Genomic DNA, 19,559 nt, shown 5'->3' with positions numbered 1-19,559 from the left:
CCCACAACGCTCACCGTTCATCCAAAGGCAGCATCGATCGGCTTCAGTTAGCAGCAGTAGCGAGGGAATCGCTCGATCGGGTTCAGTTAACAGCCATCGACCAATCGCTCGGGTTCAATAACGCATAGCCTGCAATGCAATCGCTCGGGTTCAGTTAGAGCCCAACACCTCGCTCAGGTTCAGTTAGAGCCAACGCCTCGCACACACGCGCGTACGTGTATGGAAGAAACGCGCATCGCTCGGCCCCCGACCTCCCACCGTAACCGGGAACTCCCTGAAATTTTCCTCCCCCTCGCTTCTACCACGGTTTTTTTCCGTCATGGACGGCCCAAAGAATGTCATGCAGCTGCATCTCGAGCCCGCCCGGGACGAAAAGCCCATTTTCTATCATGATTTGTTGTCATAGAAGTAGGAGCCCACCACATCTATGATGATACCGGGTTTTGTCACAATTATCATCATAGAAGTGTCATTTGTATGACAGAAAAAAAATTTGTTCGGCCCAAAATGTCACGGATGTGTCTTTTTTTGTAGTGTAAACTAGTCACGCTTCATCGGAAGGGCAATAGAGTTGATGTAGAAGCCATCCATGATCGAATCCCCCTCCGGCAGGATGCCGGAAAAGGCCCCTAGATGGGATCTCATGGGTACAAAAGGTTGCGGCGGTGGAAAAGTGTTTTTGTGGATACTTCTGGTGGTTTGGGAATATATGTGAATATATAGGCGAAGGAATTAGGCCAGGGGAGTCACGGGGGGAGGGGGGGCACAAGGCAAGGGGCGCGCCCTATCCCCCGGGCGCGCCCTCCGCCCTTGTGGCCACCTCGTGGCTCCTCTGACTTGAACTCCAAGTCTCCTGGGTGTCTTCTCGTCCAAGAAAAATCATCGTGAAGGTTTTATTCCGTTTGGACTCTGTTTGGTATTTCTTTTCTGCGAAACTCAAAAACAAGGAGAAAACAGAAACTGGCACTGGGCTCTAGGTTAATAGGTTAGTCCCAAAAATAATATAAAATAGCATATTAATGCATACAAAACATCCTAAACAGATAATATAATAGCATGGAACAATAAAAAATTATAGATACATTGGAGACGTATCACTTCACACCTTGTAACACAGGCAAGAACCCTTTCTTTGACTGATCCATTTTGAACTTCTTCAAAACTTTGTCAAGGTATGTGCTTTGTGAAAGTCCTATTAAGTGTCTTGATCTATCTCTATAGATCTTAATGCCCAATGTATAAGCAGCTTCACCGAGGTCTTTCATTGAAAAACTCTCATTCAAGTATCCTTTTATGCTATCCAGAAATTCTATATCATTTCCACCAAAGTCCATACTTTGTTCTCATACATGGATCCTATCTCAGATTTCATGGCTTCAAGCCATCTTTCAGAATCTGGGCTCATCATAGCTTCTTCATAGTTCGTAGGTTTCGCTTGGTCTAGTAACATGACTTCCAGGACAGGATTACCATACCACTCTGGTGCGGATCGTGCTTTGGTCGACCTACGAGGTTGAGCAGTAACTTGATCTGAAGTTTCATGATCATTATAATTAGCCTCCTCCCTAGTTAGTGTAGGCATCATAGGAATGGTTTTCTATGATGTGCTACTTACTCATTCGAGAGAAGGTACAATTACCTCATCAAGTTCTACTTTCCTCCCACTCACTTCTTTCGAGAGAAACTCCTTCTCTAGAAAGGACCCTTTCTTAGCAACAAATATCTTGCCTTCGGATCTATGGTAGAAGGTGTACCCAATTGTTTCCTTAGGGTGTCCTATGAAGACATACTTCCCCGATTTAGGTTCGAGCTTATCCGGCTGAAGCCTTTTGACATAAGCATATGATGTCTACTACACAACCTTCTTCTTGTAGACGTTGTTGGGCCTCTAAGTGCAGAGGTTTGTAGGACAGTAGCAAATTTCCCTCAAGTGGATGACCTAAGGTTTATCAATCCGTAGGAGGCGTAGGATGAAGATGGTCTCTCTCAAGCAACCCTGCAACCAAATAACAAAGAGTCTCTTGTGTCCCCAACACACCCAATACAATGGTAAATTGTATAGGTGCACTAGTTCGGTGAAGAGATGGTGATACAAGTGGTATATGGATAATAGATATGGGTATTTGTAATCTGAAATAATAAAAACAGCAAGGTAGCAAGTGATAAAAGTGAGCGTAAATGGTATTGCAATGCGTTGAAACAAGGCCTAGGGTTCGTACTTTCGCTAGTGTAAGTTCCCTCAACAATACTAACATAATTGGATCATAAAACTATCCCTCAACATGCAACAAAGAGTCACTCCAAAGTCACTAATAGAGGAGAACAAACGAAGAGATTATGGTAGGGTATGAAACCACCTCAAAGTTATTCTTTCCAATCAATCCGTTGGGTTATTCCTATAAGTGTCACAAACAGCCCTAGAGTTCGTAGTAGAATAACACCTTAAGACACAAATCAACCAAAACCCTAATGTCACCTAGATACTCCAATGTCACCTCAAGTATCCGTGGGTATGATTATATGATATGCATCACACAATCTCAGATTCATCTATTCAACCAACACAAAGGACCTCAAAGAGTGCCCCAAAGTTTCTACCGGAGAATCATGACGAAAACGTGTGCCAACCCCTATGCATAGCTTCATGGGCGGAACCCGCAAGTTGGTCACCAAAACATACATCAAGTGGCACGTGGTATCCCATTGTCACCACAGATATCCACGGTAAGACATACATCAAGTATTCTCAAATCTTTAAAGACTCAATCCGATAAGATTACTTCAAAGGGGAAACTCAATTCATTACAAGAGAGAAGAGGGGGAGGAGAAACATAGGATCCAACTATAATAGCAAAGCTCGCGATACATCAAGATCGTGCCAAATCAAGAACACGAGAGAGAGAGAGAGAGAGATCAAACACATAGCTACTGGTACATACCCTCAGCCCCGAGGGAGAACTACTCCCTCCTCGTCATGGAGAGCACCGGGATGATGAAGATGGCCACCGGTGAGGGTTCCCCCCTCTGGCAGGGTGCCGGAACAGGGTCCCGATTGACTTTTGGTGGCTACGGAGGTTTCTGGCGGCGGAACTCCCGATCTATTGTGTGTTCTGGAAGTTTTAGGTCACGTGGGTATATATGGGTGCAGGGAGGACGTCGGAGGAGCCACAGGGGCCCCACAAGACAGGGGGCACGCCCTAGGGGGAGGGGCGCGCCCCCGACCCTCGTGAGCACCTCGTGTCTCCCCTAGCGTGGGGTCCAAGTTCATCAGGTGTGTTTCCTTCCAAAAATAACTTCTCCAGTTGATTTCGTTCCGTTTCGACTGCGTCTGATATTCCTTTTCTTCAGAACACTGAAATAGGCATAAAACAACAAATCTAGGCTGGGCCTCTGGTTAATAGGTTAGTCCCAAAAATAATATAAAAGTGGAAAATAAAGCCCAATATTGCCTAAAACAGTAGATAATATAGCATGGAGCAATCAAAAATTATAGATACGTTGGAGACGTATCAAGCATCCCCAAGCTTAATTCCTGCTCGTCCTCGAGTAGGTAAATGATAAAAAAGAATTTTTGATGCGGAGTGCTACTTGGCACAATTGCAATGTAATTATTCCTACTTGTGATATGAATATTCAGATCCATAAGATTCAAGACAAAAGTTCATATTGACATAAAAACAATAATACTTCAAGCATACTAACAAAGCAATTATGTCTTCTCAAAATAACATGGCCAAAGGAAGTTATCCCTACAAAATCATATAGTCTGGCTATGCTCCATATTCACCACACAAAATATTTAAATCATGCACAACCCCGATGACAAGCCAAGCAATTGTTTCATACTTTGGATGTTCTCAAACTTTTTCAATCTTCACGCAATATATGAGCGTGAGCCATGGACATAGCACTATAGGTGGAATAGAATGGTGGTTGTGGAGAAGACAAAAAGGGAGAAGATAGTATCACATCAACTAGGCGTATCAACGGGCTATGGAGATGCCCATCAATAGATATCAATGTGAGTGAGTAGGGATTGCCATGCAACGAATGCACTAGAGCTATAAGTGTATGAAAGCTCAACAAAAGAAACTACGTGGGTGTGCATCCAACTCGCTTGCTCACGAAGACCTAGGGAAATTTGAGGAAGCCCATCATTTGAATATACAAGCCAAGTTCTATAATGAAATATTCCCACTAGCATATGAAAGTGACAACATAGGAGACTCTCTATCATGAAGATCATGGTGCTACTTTGAAGCACAAGTGTGGAAAAAGGATAGTAGCATTGTCCCTTTTATTTTTTTATTTGGCCTTTCTCTTTTTTTATTTGGCCTTTATTTTTTTATTCTTTTTTTGGCCTTTCCTTTTTTTGGGACAATGCTCTATTGAATGGTGATCATCACACTTCTATTTATTTACAACTTAAGAATTACAACTCGATACTAGAACAAAGATGACTCTATATGAATGCCTCCGGCGGTGTACCGAGATATGCAATGAATCAAGAGTGACATGTATGAAATAATTATGAATGGTGGCCTTGCCACAAATACAATGTCAACTACATGATCATGCAAAGCAATATGACAATGATGAAGCGTGTCATAATAAACGGAACGGTGGAAAGTTGCATGGCAATATATCTCGGAATGGCTATGGAAATGCCATAATAGGTAGGTATGGTGGCTGTTTTGAGGAAGGTATATGGTGGGTTTATGGTACCGGCGAAAGTTGCACGGTACTAGAGAGGCTAGCAAAGGTGGAAGGGTGAGAGTGCGTATAATCCATGGACTCAACATTAGTCATAAAGAACTCACATACTTATTGCAAAAATCTATAAGTTATCAAAGCAAAGTATTACACGCATGCTCCTAGGGGGATAGATTGGTAGGAAAAGACCATCGCTCGTCCCCGACCGCCACTCATAAGGAGGACAATCAATAAACACCTCATGCTCCGACTTCGTTACATAACGGTTCACCATACGTGCATGCTACGGGAATCACAAACTTCAACACAAGTATCTCACAAATTCATAACCACTCAACTAGCATGACTCTAATATCACCATCTCCATATCTCAAAACAATCATCAAGCATCAAACTTCTCTTAGTATTCAACACACTCATAAGAGAATTTTTATTATTCTTGAATACCTAGCATATTAGGATTTTAAGCAAATTACCATGCTATTTAAGACTCTCAAAATAATATAAGTGAAGCATGATAGTTCATCTATTTCTTCAAAATAAAACTACCACCATGCTCTAAAAGATATAAGTGAAGCACTAGAGCAAATGACAAACTACTCCGAAAGATATAAGTGAAGATCAATGAGTAGTCGAATAATTATGCAACTATGTGAAGACTCTCTAACATTTAATAATTTCAGATCTTGGTATTATATTCAAACATCAAGCAAAGCAAAATAAAATGACATCTAAGAATAGCAAACATCATGTGAAGAAGCAAAAACTTAGGATCAACCGATACTAACCGATAGTTGTTGAAGAAGAAAGGTGGGATGCCAGCCGGGGCATCCCCAAGCTTAGATGCTTGAGACTTCTTGAAATATTATCTTGGGGTGCCTTGGGAATCCCCAAGCTTGAGCTTTTGTGTCTCCTTAATTCCTCTCATATCACGGTCTCCCTAAATCTCAAAAGCTTCATCCACACAAAACTCAACAAGGACTCGTGAGATAAGTTAGTATAAACCATTGCCAAAACCTTATCATACTCTACTGTAGAAAATTACTAAAATTATTATTCAACATTGCATACTAAATGCCTCTGCATATTTAATAGTACTATCCTCAAATAGAATCATTAAAGAAGCAAACATATGCAAACAATGCAAACATAACAGCAATCTGCCTAAACAGGATAGTCTGTAAAGAATGCTGCAACATCCATACTTCCCTAGCTCCAAAAATTATGAAATAAAACTCCCACTGTAGTAAATTTATCAGATCTTAATATGAAAAAGGTTTCAACATTTTATCACATTCTGACTTTTCTAGGGAATTATTGCAACAGCGGTAAACTTTCTGTTTTCAAACAGCAACTTGTATACTTGTAACATAGGCGTAGTAAAGGATATCAATGCCACTTTTATTGAAATAAAATATGCAAAACATTATTCTAAATAACAGAAATCAAATCCTAACAAAATAAATTTATGCTCCAAGCAAAACACATATCATGTGGCAAATAAAAATATAGCTCCAAGTAAAGTTACCGATTCACGAAGACGAAAGAGGGGATGCCTTCCGGGGCATCCCCAAGCTTAGGCTCTTGGTTGTACTTAAATATTACCTTGGTGTGCCTTGGGAATCCCCAATCTTAGGCTCTTTCCACTCCTTATTCCATAGTCCATCGGATCTTTACCCAAAACTTGAAAACTTTCACAACACAAAACTTAAAAGAAAACTCGTAAGCTCCGTTAGTATAAGAAAATAAATCACCACTTCAAGGTACTGTAATGAACTCATTATTTATTTATATTGGTGTTAAACCTACTGTATTACAACTTATCTATGGTTTATAAACTATTTTACTAGCCATAGATTCATCAAAATAAGCAAACAACACACGAAAAACAGAATCTGTCAAAAACAGAACAGTCTGTAGTAATCTGGATCAAATGTATACTTCTGGAACTCATAAAATTCTCAGATAAATCTCTGGACCTGATTAATTTATCTATTAATCATATTCAAAAATAATTAAATAAATAGCACTCTTCAAATAAAAATGACAGCAGTTCTCGTGAGCGCTAAAGTTTCTGTTTTTGACAGCATGATCAACAAGACTTCCCCCAAGTCTTCACAAAGGTTCTACTTGGCACAAACACTAATTAAACACATAAAACCACATCTAAACAGAGGCTAGATGGATTATTTATTACTAAACAGGAACAAAAAGCAAGGAATAAAAAAAAGTTGGGTTGCCTCCCAACAAGCGCTATCGTTTAACGCCCCTAGCTAGGCATGATGATTTCAATGATGCTCACATAAAGGATAAGAATTGTAACATAAAAAGAGCATCATGAATAATATGACTAGCACATTTAAGTCCAACATACTTCCTATGCATAGGGATTTTGTGAGAAAACAATTTATGGGAACAATAATCAACTAGCATAGGAGAGCAAAACAAGCATAACTTCAAAAATTTAAGCACATAGAGAGGAAACTTGATATTATTGCAATTCCTACAAGCATATGTTCCTCCCTCATAATAATTTTCAGTAGCATCATGAATGAATTTAACAATATAACCAGCACCTAAAGCATTATTCTCATGATCTAGAAGCATAGAAAAATTACTACTCTCCACATAAGCAAAATTCTTCTCATGAATAATAGTGGGAGCAAACTCAACAAAATAACTATCATGGGATTGAAAATTAAGATAAAGATGACAAGGTTCATTGTTATTATTATTCTTTAAAGCATACGTGTCATCACAATAATCATCATAGAAAGGAGGCATGCTTTCATCATAATAAATTTGCTCATCAAAACTTGGGGGACAAAAAATATCATCTTCATCAAACATAGCTTCCCCAAGCTTGTGGCTTTGCATATCATTAGCATCATGGATATTCAAGGAATTCATACTAACAGCATTACAATCATGCTCATCATTCAAATATTTAGTGCCAAACATTTTATAGATTTCTTCTTCTAGCACTTGAGCACAATTATCCTTTCCATCATACTCACGAAAGATATTAAAAAGGTGAAGCGTATGAGACAAACTCAATTCCATTTTTTATTTTCTTTTATAAAATAAACTAGTGATAAAACAAGAAACTAAAAGACTCGATTGCAAGATCTAAAGATATACCTTCAAGCGCTAACCTCCCCGGCAACGGCACCAGAAAAGATCTTGATGTCTACTACACAACCTTCTTCTTGTAGACGTTGTTGGGCCTCCAAGTGCAGAGGTTTGTAGGATAGTAGCAAATTTCCCTCAAGTGGATGACCTAAGGTTTATCAATCCATAGGATGCGTATGATGAAGATGGTCTCTCTCAAGCAACCCTGCAACCAAATAACAAAGAGTCTCTTGTGTCCCCAACACACCCAATACAATGGTAAATTGTATAGGTGCACTAGTTTGGCGAAGAGATGGTGATACAAGTGATATATGGATAATAGATATGGGTATTTGTAATCTGAAATAATAAAAACAGCAAGGTAGCAAGTGATAAAAGTGAGCGTAAACGATATTGCAATGCGTTGAAACAAGGCCTAGGGTTCATACTTTCGCTAGTGTAAGTTCCCTCAACAATACTAACATAATTGGATCATAAAACTATCCCTCAACGTGCAACAAAGAGTCACTCCAAAGTCACTAATAGCAGAGAACAAACGAAAAGATTATGGTAGGGTATGAAACCACCTCAAAGTTATTCTTTCCAATCAATCCGTTGGGCTATTCCTACAAGTGTCACAAACAGCCCTAGAGTTCGTACTAGAATAACACCTTAAGACACAAATCAACCAAAACCCTAATGTCACCTAGATACTCCAATGTCACCTCAAGTATCCGTGGGTATGATTATACGATATGCATCACACAATCTCAGATTCATCTATTCAACCAACACAAAGGACCTCAAAGAGTGCCCCAAAGTTTCTACCGGAGAATCACGACGAAAACGTGTGCCAACCCCTATGCATAGGTTCATGGGCGGAACCCGCAAGTTGGTCACCAAAACATACATCAAGTGGCACATGGTATCCCATTGTCACCACAGATATCCACGGCAAGACATACATCAAGTATTCTCAAATCTTTAAAGACTCAATCCAATAAGATTACTTCAAAGGGGAAACTCAATTCATTACAAGAGAGAAGAGGGGGAGGAGAAACATAGGATCCAACTATAATAGCAAAGCTCGCGATACATCAAGATCGTGCCAAATACAGAACATGAGAGAGAGAGAGATCAAACACATAGCTACTGGTACATACCCTCAGCCCTGAGGGAGAACTACTCCCTCCTCATCATGGAGAGCACCGGGATGATGAAGATGGCCACCGGTGAGGGTTCCCCCCTCCGGCAGGGTGCCGGAACAGGGCCCCGATTGAATTTTGGTGGCTATGGAGGTTTCTGGCGGCGGAACTCCTGATCTATTGTGCGTTCTGGAAGTTTTAGGTCACGTGGGTATATATGGGTGCAGGGAGGACATCGGAGGAGCCACAGGGGTCCCACAAGATAGGGGGTGCGCCCTAGGGGGAGGGGCGCGCCCCCACCCTCGTGAGCACCTCGTGTCTCCCCTGACGCGGGGCCCAAGTTCATCAGGTGTGTTTCCTTCCAAAAATAACTTCTCCAGTTGGTTTCGTTCTGTTTCGACTCCGTCTGATATTCCTTTTCTTCAAAACACTGAAATAGGCTTAAAACAGCAAATCTGGGCTGGGCCTCCGGTTAATAGGTTAGTCCCAAAAATAATATAAAAGTGGAAAATAAAGCCCAATATTGCCCAAAACAGTAGATAATATAGCATGGAGCAATCAAAAATTATAGATGCGTTGGAGACGTATCAGCATCCCATCCCCAAACTTTAAGAAATGACAACTTAGGTTTCTTGCCAAACCATAGTTCATACGGTGCTGTCTCAACGGATCTAGACAGTGCCCTATTTAACGTGAATGCAACTGTCTCTAATGCATAACCCAAATTGATAGTGGTAAATCGGTAAGAGACATCATAGAACGCACCATATCCAATAAAGTATGGTTACGATGTTCGGACACGCATTACGCTATGGTGTTCTAGGTGTCGTGAGTTGTGAAACTATTCCACATTGTTTTAAATGAAGGACAAACTCATAAGTCAAATATTCGCCTCTGCGATCAGATTGTAGAAACTTTATTTTCTTGGTACGATGATTCTCCACTTCACTCTGAAATTGTTTGAACTTTTCAAATGTTTCAGATTTGTGTTTCATTAAGTAGATATACCCATACCTACTCAAATCATCTGTGAAGGTTAGAAAATAACGATACCTGCCGCGTGCTTCAACACTCATCGGACCGCATACATGGGTATGTATTATTTCCGATAAGTAATTAGCTCGCTCCATTGTTCCGAAGAACGGATTTTTAGTCAGTGGCGGAGCCAGGAAATTGGTGCTTCGTATTCTTTTTTTGCAATGCAATGTAAATATATACTAGATAGGACAACAAATGTACTGTAAGCTAGCAACGTCGGTGATTCAACAATCATATATCGATAATAGTAGCAAAATATCACCATTATCGATAATAGTAGCAAAATATCACCGTGGCAATATCTCTAACAATTAAGGAAGTTTACAAAACAGCAAGAGAAAATTACGGTTTAACTCTATGGTCCCTTTTTGGAATAGATTATCGACATCACTGGTAGAAAAAGGGCCAAATGTGAAGCACATTAGTCCCGGTTTGTAGCTGAACTGGCACTAATGTGACCATTAGTGTCGGTTCCAACCGCTAGGCGGGCGGCGATCATTAGTACCGGTTCGTGGCGAACCTTTAGTCCGGTTCATGCCACGAACCAGTACTAATGAAGTGGTGGCAGGCTTGTGTTAGGCTGGGGCCCAACCAGAACTTTTAGTACCGATTGGTTATATGAACCGGGACTAGAGATGCACCTTTAGTCCCGGTTCGTATAACCAACCGGTACTAAAGGTCATCCTATATAAACCCCTTCATCGAGCCCAAGCACTCTGTTCTTCCCCTTTCCCCTCTTCTCTGTTCTCTTCCTCTTCCTCTCGAGATCACACTCCATTTTTGCCAAAATTTGTGAAGATTTGAAGGCACCCCATCCATCCAAGTGATCACAATGGTTAGCAACTTTGTCCATTCATCTCTCATTGCTAGATTAGCTCCTGCAATGCTCTATAAATATAGTGATTTGTGGGTTTTATTTTGGGAGGAATTATATGTGGTAGTATTTGATTTATATGCAATTTGAGGTCAAAATAACTCTTAGTTTGCATATGTAGGTGTGGTTTACTTAGTGCCTTCCCGTCTCCGTCGTAACCACCGTCGATCGCCCGCACAGTCCCGTCGCCCGCACCACCTTGTGGTGAGCCTCTTGTTCTTATCTTTTCTATATAAAAAAATCATGTTTGTGTGATTTAGATATATAGTTACTCGTATAATTATCTTACATGTATGTTGTTTGTTATACATAGTGCCATGTTTTGATATCCGTCCCCGTCGGCCCTCGTCCGGGTTATGATTTGGATGTGGTATATTCTCTTTTATTAGTATTTGTTGCATTTCATGTTTATGACAAATTATGCCCGTCAAGTTGACATAGATATTTTTATCTAGGAGGTATGTGAATCGGAAATTCCAACCGACCCTATTATGAGAGGTTAAATTTAGTTGAAAGAGAAAATGAGTATTTGAAAGAAAAATTGAAAAGAATTGAGGGGGATAAGATGTAATCGGAGTTGCATGTTGCCGATGTCATCGATGATCACAAGATCAAGATGGATAAAATGCGCTTGAAGATTAGAAAGATTAGAAAATATGCCATTGATAATGAGGCTTGGTATCATTATGCTGTTGGATCAATTGTTACCTTAGTTGTGATCTTGATCGCATTTGTTTTTGCATTTAAATGCTTTATCTAGAGAGTTATTTGTATGTTTGTTTTATGAGAATAAGTGTTGTATGAACTTTATGTATGAACTTGTATTAATTTGGTCTTTTCGGTGTTGTGTAATGAAGATTAGCCGGCAATGGATGTACGATGACCGATGCTCTCCCCAGTTCGTTAATGGCGTGCATACTTTTCTGCTTGCGGCTGAGGCAAACAAGCGGGCAGATAGTTTTATGCCTTGTCCATGTGCTGGCTGTAAGAATGGTCAGAATTACTCTAAGTTAAAAACCATTCACGTCCACCTGTTTGAGTCCGGTTTCATGCCCCACTATAATGTTTGGACCAAGCACGGAGAAAGAGGGGTTATGATGGAAGCCAATGAAGAAGAAGAGGACAATAACAACTATCCTGGCCATGGGTTCCCTGAATACGATAGTACAACAATGGGGGAAGAAGCTGAGCCGGCAATGCAGGAAGAAGCTGAGCCAGCATTGCGGGAAGAAGCTGAAGAAGAGGCATCAGATGAGCCCACTGATGATCTAGGTCGGGCCATTGCCAATGCAAAGAGAAACTGCGCAAGTGAAAAGGAGAAGAAGTTGCAGCGCATGTTAGAGGATCACAAGAAATTGTTGTACCCGAGTTGCGAAGCTCACAAGAAAAAGCTGGGCAAAGAATGGTGTATCTGACAAGGGATTTGGAAAGTTGCTGGTAATGTTAAAGATGATGCTTCCAAAGGACAACGAATTGCCCGAGAGTACATACGAAGCAAAGAAGGTTGTCTGCCCTCTAGAGTTAGAGGTGCAGAAGATACATGCATGCCCTAATGGCTGCATCCTCTACCGTGGTGAGTAAGAGGATTTGAATGCGTGCCTGGTATGCGGTGCATTGCGCTATAAGATCAGCCATGATGACCCTGGTGATGTCAAGGGCGAGCGCCCCAGGAAGAAGATTCCTGCCAAGGTGATGTGGTATGCTCCTATAATACCAGGTTGAAACGTTTGTTCCAAAACAAACAGCATGCCAAGGCAATGCGATGGCACAGAGAAGACCGTAAGAAAAATGGGAAGTTGAGGGTACCCACTGACGGGTCGCAGTGGAGAAAAATTGAGAGAAAGTATAGGGAGGACTTTGCAGGTGACGCAAGGAACATATGGTTTGGTCTAAGTGCAGATGGCATTAATCCTTTTGGGGAGCAGAGCAGCAACCATAGCACCTGGCCTGTGACTCTATGCATGTATAACCTTCCTCCTTGGTTGTGCATGAAGCGGAAGTTCATTATGATGCCAGTGCTGATCCAAGGCCCTAAGCAACCCGGCAACGACATTGATGTGTACATAAGGCCATTAGTTGAAGAACTCTTACAACTGTGGAATGGAAAAGGTGTACGTGCGTGGGATGAGCACAGACAGGAAGAATTTGACCTAAAGGCGTTGTTGTTCGTGACCATCAATGATTGGCCTACTCTTAGTAACCTTTCAGGACAGACAAACAAGGGATACCGCGCATGCACGCACTGTTTGGATGATATCGACAATATATATTTGAATAATTGTAAGAAGAATGTGTACCTAGGACATCGTCGATTTCTTCTGAGAAGGCATCCCGTAAGAAAGAAAGGCAAGTATTTCAAAGGTGAGGAGGATCACCGAACGAAGCCTTGCCACCGTACTGGTGCTGATGTACATGATATGGTCAAGGATTTGAAGGTAATCTTTGGAAAGGGTCATGGCAGACAACTTGTTCCGAATGACGCTGACGGACACGCACCCATGTGGAAGAAGAAATCTATATTTTGGGACCTGCCCTATTGGAAAGACCTAGAGGTCCGCTCTGCAATCAACGTGATGCACATGACGAAGAATCTTTGCGTGACCCTTCTTGGCTTCTTGGGTGTGTATGGGAAGTCAAAAGATACACTGGAGGCACGGGAGGACCAGCAATGTATGCGCGGAAAAGACGGCATACATCAGGGTCATGCCAGCTACACTCTTACCAAAGAAGAGAAGGAAATCTTCTTTGAATGCCTGCTCAGTATGAAGGTATCGTCTGGCTTCTCATCGAATATAAAGGGAATAATAAATATGGTAGAGAAAAAGTTCTAGAACCTAAAGTCTCATGACTGCCACATGATTTTGACGCAACTGCTTCCAGTTGCATTGAGGGGGCTTCTACCGAAAAATGTTCGATTAGCCATTGTGACGCTATGTGCATTCCTCAATGCAATCTCTCAGAAGGTAATTGATCCAGAAATCATGCCAAGGTTAGAGAATGATTTGATGTAATGTCTTGTCAGTTTCGAGTTGGTGTTCCCACCATCCTTCTTCAACATTATGACACACGTCCTAGTTCACCTATGCGAAGAAATTAATGTTCTGGGTCCTGTATTTCTACACAATATGTTCCCCTTTGAGAGGTTCTTGGGAGTCTTAAATAAATATGTTCACAATCGTGCTAGGCTAGAAGGAAGCATCTCCAAGGGCCATGAAAATGAGGAGGTCATTGAGTTTTGTATTGACTTTATTCCTGACCTTAAGCCGATTGATGTTCCTGAATCGCAATATAAGTGCAGACTGGGTGGAAAAGGCATGCTAGCTAGGAGCGGATCAAATAATATGTATGGACGTGCATTCTGTTGCCCAAGCACACTACACAGTTCTACAGAATTCCGCCTTGGTGGCTCAGTATATGGAGGAACACAAGAATTTTCTACGCTCCAAACACCTGGAGCAGTCTGACGACTGGATTACAAGTGAATGAACGGGGACTTTTGTCGGTTGGTTGCAGACATGTGCCATGCATGACGCCGCTATCCCAGTTACCATCTTCGAATATAATGACTTTCAAAGGGTACGAGATAAATGGGAATACATTTTACACGATCGCCCAAGATAAGAAGAGCACCAACCAAAATAGTGGTGTCCGCTTTGATGGAGCAACCAAGACGAGAAATGACACATATTATGGTTACATAGAGGACATATGGGAACTTGACTATGGACGTGGTTTGAAGGTCCCTTTGTTTCAATGCAAATGGGTCAATATGACACGAGGCGGGGTAACGGAAGACCTATGGTACGCAGACGAACCATTCGTCCTAGCCAATGATGTGGCGTAGGTTTTCTATGTGAACGACATGCCTACCAAGCCGAGAAAAAGAAAAGATAAGGATGCGAATACATCATACGATGAGCCAAAGCGCCACATAGTTCTTTCAGGGAAAAGAAACATCATGGGAGTGGATGACAAGATAGACATGTCAGAAGATTATGAAAAGTTTGGTGAAATTGCTCCCTTCATAGTGAATATTGACCTGAGCATCCAGTTAAATTATGAAGATTGTCCATGGTTACGACGCAAAGGGACACACGCGAAGAAAAAGTTTCACACACAAAGATCCCACTCTGGGATGTGATTGGCTTCACTGTCATCACTTTCTTCTGTAGCGAGTTTCCGGACTTGTATATCTTTGTAATAGTTAGGGTGCTTATGTGTTTTGGCACTTGAAACGTGTACTTTTGTGCTTCGGACAAATGTGTACCTTTCTGACATCATTTGCTATTTTTCATGCATTTACTGATTTTTTTGAGCTAAATGACCCTAAAATTGAAAAGCACTACAAATGAACTCTTAAAAGGTTGAAAGTTGGCATGGCATCATCATTTCACCCACATAGCATGTGCAAAAAAGTATAGAGGGTTACGGCAAAAACTGGATGCACTTCGTGTACAAAATGGACAATATCTTTCGAAGTATTAGGGTTTCGGACGTAAACTCATCTGTTACAAAGGCATTTCATTTTTTAAACTTATTTCAACTCCATACTTTTTGTGCGTTCAGTATGCACCATTCAAAGCCACGTCCTAAATTTTCAACCCTTTCTGACTTCGTTTGCTATTTTTCATGCATTTACTGATTTTTTTAGCTAAATGACCCTGAAATTGAAAAGCAGTACAAATGAACTCTGAAAAGGTTGAAAGTTGGCATGGTATCATCATTTCACCCACATGGCATGTGCAAAAAATTTGAGAGGGTTACGGCAAAAACTGGATGCACTTCGTGTACAAAATGGACGGTCTCTTTCAAAGTATCAGTGTTTCAGACGAAAACTCATCTGTTACAAAGACATTTCATTTTTTAAATAACCTAAGTATTACCAAATTGAATATAATGATAAAACACACTAATATTAAACATAAGAAAAAAGAATCACTGAAAAATCTATTTTTCAAGTTAAGTTATTCACAAACTAGTGATTCACACAAATTTCAAAGAAGAAAAGAAAAAACTACATAAAAACAATATGGAGGCCCGTAATGCCCAGCAGGCCCACAGGGCAGCAAGGAAAAGTTAGGCCCAGAAGCCTGGTATAGAGAGGAGCTCGAGAGAGCTACCACACTGGGGCTTATAAACCAGTGTGGACGCCCTCGGCTGGCGAGGTGGGACTAAACTTGCCACACCGCACCTGGGCCAGCTCACCTCCTTTAGTACCGGGTCGTGGCTCCAACCGGTACTAAAGGGGGGGGGGGGTCTTTAGTACCGGTTGGAGCCACGACCCGGTACTAAAGGGGTCGCTTCCCGCTGCTTGGCCTGGCCAAATTTGACTTTCAGTACCGGTTGGTGGCTCCAACCGGTACTAAAGGTCCGTGTGATGGCCTGGCTCATTAGACTACTCATATCAATAAGGAATTCCTTCTTTTCCAGGAGCCCATTCAGACAGAACTACAAAGTTAAGCATGCTCAGCTTGGAGTAGTGTCAGGACGGGTGACCGACCGGGAAGTTGCTCCCGGGTGCGCATGAGTGAGGACAAAGTGCGCAGAAAAGACTAGTATTGATCTGTGGGGCCAGTCTAGATCCCGCCAAGAGTAACGACCACCGGCGGGTGTGTCTGGGGCGTTACAAGTTGGTATCAGAGCTGACCCTCGCGGTTACACGGATGGTTGCGGACAGGTGCGTGGTCATGTTGTTCATGACGTTTGTGACCCGTCGTGGCACACGACATGGCACATGTACTGGACTGGAAGCACAGACGTATGTGCCAAGAGGAAACGTTCCTGCAGCCCGACGAGGACGTCGGTTCCTCTGAGGACGTCGGTTCCTTTGAGTGGGGGTGTATGTGATGGCCTGGCTTATTAGGGATGATAGACTACTCATATCAATAAGGAATTCCTTCTTTTCCAGGAGCCCATTCGGATAGAACTACAAAGTTAAGCGTGCTCAGCTTGGAGTAGTGTCAGGATGGGTGACCGACCGGAAAGTTGCTCCCAGGTGCACATGAGTGAGGACAAAGTGCACAAAAAAGACTAGTATTGATCTGTGGGGCCAGTCTAGATCCCGCCAAGAGTAACGACCACCGGCAGGTGTGTCCGGGGCGTTACAGTCCGTCATATATATATATAGGATTTATGAAAATTTCAGTTTCTTCTTCTCTATTCGTCTCCTCTCTGCTTCTTCGATCGACAGCGCCGCCACCCCCCATCACCGCCCCCATCCCCGCCGCCCCCCGTCTCGTCCCCGTCACGCCGGCCCCGTCGACTCGCGCGCCGCCCCCGTCGCCGGCCCATCCTCGTCGACTCGCACTCCGCCCCCGTCGTCGGTCCATCCCCGTTGACTTGCGTGCCGCCCTTGTCGCCGACCCGTCTCCATCGCCGTCCCCGTCGACTCGTCGACCCGTCGCCTTGCCGCCCCCGCCCGTCGCCCCACTGTGAGAACCCCGCCATGGCAGCCGCCCCCAAGCCCGCACACACACACACACAAACACACACTTAGATGTTATATTTTTAGTTTTTAGTTTTTTTCTTCTATTTTTCTGTTTTTTAGTTTTTTATTCAAAGGTTTTAGATGAATGAATGAATTACTTAGATTTATGTCAAATGTCAAAGATTTTAGATGAATTGATTAATTGGATTAATGTCAAATGTTAGTTGAATTTTAGAGCAAGGAAATGTTAGATGAATTTTCTGTTTTTTAGTTTTTTATAGTTTTAGTTATAGAAATGTTAGACAAATTTTAGATATAGAAATGTTAGTTAGATGAAAAGTTAAGAAATTTGATACTTACACACACACACAAACACTATTCTGATCACGGGATGAGAATAATATTCCGATCACAACCTGATCTGCCCGCTAGTAGTACGTTAAACTTCCCTCTGAACTAGGTTGAACTTCCGTCAATATTGCCCACACGGGGTTTGCAATATACCGTTGAAAAGCTATGGACACCAGTATCATGACCCAACTTAATTTTTTGTCAAAATGTAAGCCGTTTAAGAGCAGTTTTGAAAATAGTTTTTTCTTCACACAAAAAACGTGAATCGTATTTTCGATAGCATTTCTAAATTGTTTATTGGAATGAGGCAAATAATATGGCGTTGGAAAGCTGCTGCAAAACTGCTCCTTCCACATGTTGATAGTTTTCTCTAATTACATATGGTTAAAGATTAATTTGGAAAAACGTAAAATTTCGCAAATCGAACAGTCGAGTTCATATTTTTGATGCCATTTCTAAATGGCTAATCCAATTGAGGCATATGATATGGCGTTCGAAAGCTTATGAAAATGCACTACTTTTTCATGTTTAAAGTTTTTTATAATTTTAAAGGGCCATTTGCATTTCTGTCCCTAACTCGAACCACCTAATCAGATATACCCCTAATTTGAAAGCCTCCTCAAATTTGCCCCTCCGCCGTTAGGTGCCTTTATAGAAATGCCCTTTTGCGCCATTACCGTCTGGTCAAATAGCTTTGACCGTCCTGAAAAAATAGCAAAAAAATCTAAAAAATCTAAAATTTTGTGAGATCGAAGATACTCATGTGCCTAAGGTGTGTGCAAATTTTCATGCTATTTGGACATTCCAGGAGCTCGTGGTGAGGAAAAACAGCTAATCTGCACGCTTGTGAACAATAAATTTGAAATAAAATAGCAAAAAAATTAAAAAATATGAAATTTTTTGGCATCAAAGTGGCTTGGGTGCACAAGGTGCTTGCAAGTTTTTATGATCAAATGACATGCGAGGAGCTGTAGCAAGAAAAAACAAAATAGTCATTTTTCCCAAGTTTTTTCCCGAGCCAAATTTTGTTTTTTCTCCACAAGCCCCTCCAATATCCAAACACAACAAAAAATTGCATGCAGCTTGCAGGCCCGAGCCTCTTTGATGCCAAAAAATTTCATATTTTTTTGAATTTTCTTATTTTTTTTCAATTTACTATTCACAGGCTTACATATTTATTGTTTTTCCTCTAACACGAGCTCTTGGAATGTACGAACAACACGAAACTTTGCACGCACCTTGCGAACCTGAGTATCTTTGTTCCCACAAATTTTCAGATTTTTTAGAATTCTTTTGCTATTTTTTTCAGGATGGTCAAAGCCCTTTGACCGGCTTTGACCTGCTTTGACCGGACGGTAACGACACAGAAGGGTATTTCTGTAAGTGCACCTAACGGCAGAGGGGCAAATTTGAGCATGCTTTGAAATTAGGGGTAAATCTGAGAGTAGGCGCAAATTAGGGGCATAGATGTAAATGTCCCAATTTTGAATGGTTAAAGAGTAATTTAGAAAATGGTACAAGTACCACCGAGTTCGTATTTTCAAGCTCATTTTTTGACCATGCGTCCGAATGCAGCAAATGATATGGTGTTGGAAGCTTGAACAAATGCGAAACTTTTTGGTATATATTGTTTCTCCCAATTTTTTATGGTTTAAAGTCAATTTCGAAAATGGAAAAAATGTATTTTCGCCGTAATTTCTACAACTTTATCGGAAAGGGGCAAATAATATACCGTTGAAAAGCTACGGAAAATGCGGAACTCTTTCATGTTGACAATTTTCTCTAATTTCTAGCCGTTGTCAAGTAATTTCAAAAATGCCGAGATGATTCATTCCGCCTTTGTCGCGAAACAGATTCGTCGAAAATGCACCGCGTGAAGACCTGAACTTCTCGGCACGTG

Source organism: Triticum dicoccoides, chromosome 6A (genome assembly GCF_002162155.2).
Source record: "Triticum dicoccoides isolate Atlit2015 ecotype Zavitan chromosome 6A, WEW_v2.0, whole genome shotgun sequence".
Taxonomy (NCBI): domain Eukaryota; kingdom Viridiplantae; phylum Streptophyta; class Magnoliopsida; order Poales; family Poaceae; genus Triticum; species Triticum dicoccoides.
This window is presented reverse-complemented; position numbering follows the sequence as displayed.